The sequence below is a fragment of the Silurus aristotelis genome (assembly GCF_946808225.1).
Source record: "Silurus aristotelis genome assembly, chromosome: 13".
NCBI classification, from domain to species: domain Eukaryota; kingdom Metazoa; phylum Chordata; class Actinopteri; order Siluriformes; family Siluridae; genus Silurus; species Silurus aristotelis.
In genome coordinates this window covers 287459-292428 of record NC_139586.1, presented here as the reverse complement: position 1 = coordinate 292428, position 4970 = coordinate 287459, and the positions used below count along the sequence as shown (strand labels likewise).

The window sequence follows — 4970 nt, the reverse complement described above, 5'->3', positions numbered from 1 at the left end:
TTCATACCGGATTGGTCGAGGCCCGGGTTAACAACGACCGCCACAGGTATCGTTAGCCGACAGGGTACCGGTGGAAATTGGGCTACTGTTGGCCGAAGGAGGAGAAGGAGAGGAGGAAGGCGTCTACAGAGACGGCAGGAAAAGGAGCAGTGTAGGAGAGTAGAGATTCGGGTTGGTACTTTAAATGTTGGAACTATGACGGGTAAAGGGAGAGAGATAGCTGATATGATGGAGAGGAGAAAGGTAGATGTGTTGTGTGTTCAGGAGACCAAGTGGAAAGGGAGTAAGGCCAGGAACATTGGAGGTGGGTTTAAACTGTTTTATCATGATGTGGATGGGAAGAGAAATGGTGTAGGGGTGATTCTGAAGGAAGAGTACAGTAAGAGTGTAGTGGAGGTGAAGAGAGTTTCTGATAGGGTGATGATTGTGAAGGTGGAAGTTGAAGGGATGATGATAAATGTCATCAGTGCCTATGCTCCACAATTTGGCTGTGAGATGGAGGAGAAAGAAAGATTCTGGAGTGAATTAGATGAAGTGGTAGATGGTGTACCTAGAAAAGAACGATTGGTGATTGGGGCAGACTTTAATGGGCATGTAGGTGAAGGGAACAGAGGTGATGAGGAGGTGATGGGTAGGTATGGTTTTAAGGAGAGGAATGTGGAAGGGCAGATGGTGGTAGATTTTGCTAAAAGAATGGAAATGGCAGTGGTGAACACGTATTTTAAGAAGAAGGAGGATCACAGGGTGACGTATAAGAGTGGAGGAAGGTGCACACAGGTGGATTATCTTCTGTGTAGGAGATGCAACCTGAAGGAGATTGGAGACTGTAAGGTGTTGGCGGGGGACAGTGTAGCTAGACAGCATCGGATGGTGGTCTGTAGGATGGTTTTGGAGGCGAAGAAGAAGAGGAGGAAAGTAAGGTTTGAAAGAAGAATAAGATGGTGGAAACTGAAGGAGGAAGAGTGTAGTGTGAGGTTCAGGGAAGAGGTCAGACAGGGGCTCGGTGGTGGTGAAGAGGTGCCGGATGATTGGGCAACTACTGCAGGAGTGATGAGGGAGGCAGCTAGAAAAGTACTTGGTGTGACATCTGGAAATAGAAAGCAAGACAAGGAGACGTGGTGGTGGAATGAGGAAGTGCAGGAGAGCATTAGGGGAAAGAGATTGGCAAAACAGAAGTGGGATCGACAGAGTGATGAGAAAAGTAGGCAGGAGTACAAGGAGCTGCGGCAGCAGGTTAAAAGGGATGTGGCGAAAGCCAAGGAAAAGGCATATGAGGAACTGTATAAGAGGTTGGACACTAAGGAAGGAGAAAAGGATTTATACCGATTGGCCAAGCAGAGGGACCGAGCTGGGAAGGATGTACTGCAAGTTAGAGCAATAAAGGATGGAGAGGGAAATGTGTTGACTAGTGAGGAGAGTGTGTTGCGAAGATGGAGGGAGTATTTTGAGCAGCTGATGAATGAGGAAAATCAGAGAGAGAGAAGGTTGGAGGAGGTGGAGTTGGTGAAGCAGGATGTAGATAGGATTAGTAAGGAGGAAGTGAGAGCAGCGATTAAGAGGATGAAGAGTGGAAGGTCAGTTGGACCAGATGACATACCTGTAGAAGCCTGGAGATGTTTAGGAGAGATGGCAGTGGAGTTTTTAACCAGATTGTTTAACAGGATTCTGGAAGGGGAGAGGATGCCTGAGGAATGGAGAAGGAGTGTGCTGGTTCCGATCTTTAAGCATAAGGGAGATGTGCAGACCTGCAGTAACTACAGGGGAATTAAGTTGATCAGTCACACCATGAAGTTATGGGAAAGAGTAGTGGAAGCCAGGCTGAGAGAAGAGGTGACCATCTGTGAGCAACAGTATGGTTTCATGCCGAGGAAGAGCACAACAGATGCCTTATTTGCTTTGAGGATGTTGATGGAGAAGTATAGAGAAGGACAGAAGGAGCTGCATTGTGTATTTGTGGATTTAGAGAAAGCGTACGACAGGGTGGAGAGAGGAGTTGTGGTATTGTATGAGGAAGTCAGGTGTGTCAGAGAAGTATGTGAGGGTGGTGCAGGACATGTATGAGGACAGTGTGACGGCAGTAAAGTGTGCAGTAGGTACGACAGACTGGTTCAGGGTGAAGGTTGGACTGCATCAAGGATCGGCCCTGAGCCCTTTCCTGTTTGCAGTGGTGATGGACAGGTTGACGGACGAGGTCAGACAGGAGTCTCCCTGGACTATGATGTTTGCAGATGATATTGTGATTTGTGGTGAGAGTAGAGAGCAGGTTGAGAAGAGCCTGGAGAGGTGGAGATATGCGCTGGAGAGAAGGGGAATGAAAGTCAGTAGGAGTAAGACAGAGTACATGTGTGTGAATGAGAGGGAGGGCAGTGGAGTGATGCGGTTGCAGGGAGAAGAGGTGGAGAAGGTGGAGGAGTTCAGGTACCTGGGGTCAACAGTGCAAAGTAATGGAGAGTGTGTTAGGGAAGTAAAGAAAAGAGTGCAGGCAGGGTGGAGTGGGTGGAGAAGAGTGACAGGAGTGATTTGTGATAGAAGAGTATCTGCAAGAATGAAAGGGAAAGTTTATAGGACTGTGGTGAGACCTGCAATGTGGAGCTGGAGGTAGCAGAGCTGAAGATGTTAAGGTTTTCGTTGGGAGTGACGAGGATGGACAAGATTAGAAATGAGTTTATTAGAGGGACAGCACATGTAGGATGTTTTGGTGACAAGGTGAGGGAGGCGAGATTGAGATGGTTTGGACATGTGCAGAGAAGGGACATGAATTATATTGGTAGAAAAATGCTGAAGATGGAGCCACCAGGTAGGAGGAAAAGAGGAAGGCCAAGGAGGAGGTTCATGGATGTGGTGAGGGAAGACATGCAGGTAGTTGGTGTAAAAGAGGCAGATATAGAGGACAGGGTGGTATGGAGACGGATGATCCGCTGTGGCGACCCCTAATGGGAGCAGCCGAAAGAAGAAGAAGAAGAAGAAGAAGTTTACTCACATTTCAGAAGGATCTAGTAGATACTGATAAAGAAGCTGGGCTCTGTGAGCACTTCAGTTTACTAGATCTAGCTCAGAAGGTGCATGATGGTGACCTCAGGACCAGACAGAAACCCCACAGGGTTCTGAGTGCAATCTTCTGTAGCACAACCAGAGGTTAGCAGAACACAGTTAAATAGCATTCTCCAGGGAACGTAGAACTTTATGGTGTGCTGGACCACCATAACAAACCACGAGCACACTTTTCTGCCCACAAGCCAAAAAAAACAAAATAAAAATCAAAGGCTGAGATGAACTGCAGAAATATCAATGTTTGAAAACTGAAAAAAAAAATAAAATAAAAATAAAGTTTTAATTAAGTAGTAATTAATTGTATTTGTTTGCAGGCAGTTGTTCGATTAGAGGCGACTCTGTGCAGCTGGAGATGTTTCTCATCAATGCCCTGGAGATCAAGTAATCCACTAGGATTTTGGATAACGGATTGGATCAAATCTTAAAAATGGGTTTTTCAAAAGAAAAAACAGATTACATAATCGTATTAGATCATGTAATCCAATCTTGGTTTTGATCCGGATCAAACCTTTAGTTTGGGTTTTTCAGAATTTTTTGTAGGATTTGGATCACTTTGGTCCAAAAAATCTGGATTAAACTGATCCCATCAGAAGGGTGGATTCAGCGTGGATTCCATGCCCAAAATGTAATGTGGTGTTATCAACACAATAATAATAACATAATATCAACAGTCTGCTACACTGACTCAGGACTACAGTTTGCTCTGATCTCCATCACTGCACCTCAACATCGTTTATCTGTAATAAATGGACATTCGGTGGAACCCAGATGAGGATGAGGTTCCCTCTTGAGTCTGGTTCCTCTCAAGGTTTCTTCCTTCTGCATCTCAGGGAGTTTTTCCTTCACCACAGTCTCCACCGACTTGTTCATCAGGGACAAACTTACACTTATAAAGAACATCTTCATTTTTATCTCCACATCATCTGTGTAAAGCTGCTCTGAGACAATGTTCATTATTAAAAGTGCAAAACAAATAAACATGAATTAAATTGAAGTGTAATTAAATCTTGCATGTGTACTATAAAGCTCATCTGGTGGTTTATTGACCAGCTGTAGCAGACTCTCTGGTTAGCAAAGCTGCTGTGAGGTGTCACACAGGGGTCATGGAGGTGTCACACAGGAGTCATGGAGGTATCACACAGGGGTCATGGAGATATCACACAGGGGTCATGGAGATATCACACAGGAGTCATGGAGATATCACACAGGGGTCATGGAGATATCACACAGGAGTCATGGAGATATCACACAGGGGTCATGGAGATATCACACAGGGGTCATGGAGATATCACACAGGGGTCATGGAGATATCACACAGGAGTCATGGAGGTATCACACAGGGGTCATGGAGGTATCACACAGGGGTCATGGAGGTATCACACAGGGGTCATGGAGATATTACACAGAAGTCAAGGAGGTGTCACACAGGGGTCATGGAGGTGTCACACAGGGGTCATGGAGGTGTCACACAGGGGTCATGGAGATATCACACAGGGGTCATGGAGATATCACACAGGGGTCATGGAGATGTCACACAGGAGTCATGGAGGTGTCACACAGGAGTCTTGGAGGCGTCACACAGGGGTCATGGAGGTGTCACACAGGAGTCATGGAGGTATCACACAGTGGTCTTGGAGGTATCACACAGGGGTCATAGAGGCATCACACAGGGGTCATGGAGGCATCACACAGGGGTCATGGAGGCATCACACAGAAGTCTTGGAGATATCACACAGGGGTCATGGAGGTATCACACAGGGGTCATGGAGATATCACACAGAAGTCTTGGAGATATCACACAGGGGTCATGGAGGTATCTCCTGTGTACCTCTTCCATGACCCGTTTTTAGGCTGTAAATGGAGAAGTTGCTGTTTTAGATGAAAAAGGTTAATATACATAAAGAAATGTAGCTTCAACA

At 46.0% G+C, this 4970-nt stretch overlaps 1 protein-coding gene across 1 annotated transcript in view; it reads right to left on the bottom strand.

The window, feature by feature from the left end:
* The window catches only part of slc1a8a (solute carrier family 1 member 8a), a 24136-nt gene extending 20712 nt beyond the window's left edge, over nucleotides 1-3424 (bottom strand). Inside the window, exon 1 of the mRNA XM_083557930.1 lies at nucleotides 2981-3424. The gene's annotated coding sequence lies outside the window, so the exon portion shown is untranslated. The remainder of the gene's footprint in view (nucleotides 1-2980) is intronic.
* Between the last annotated feature and the right edge of the window lie 1546 nt (nucleotides 3425-4970).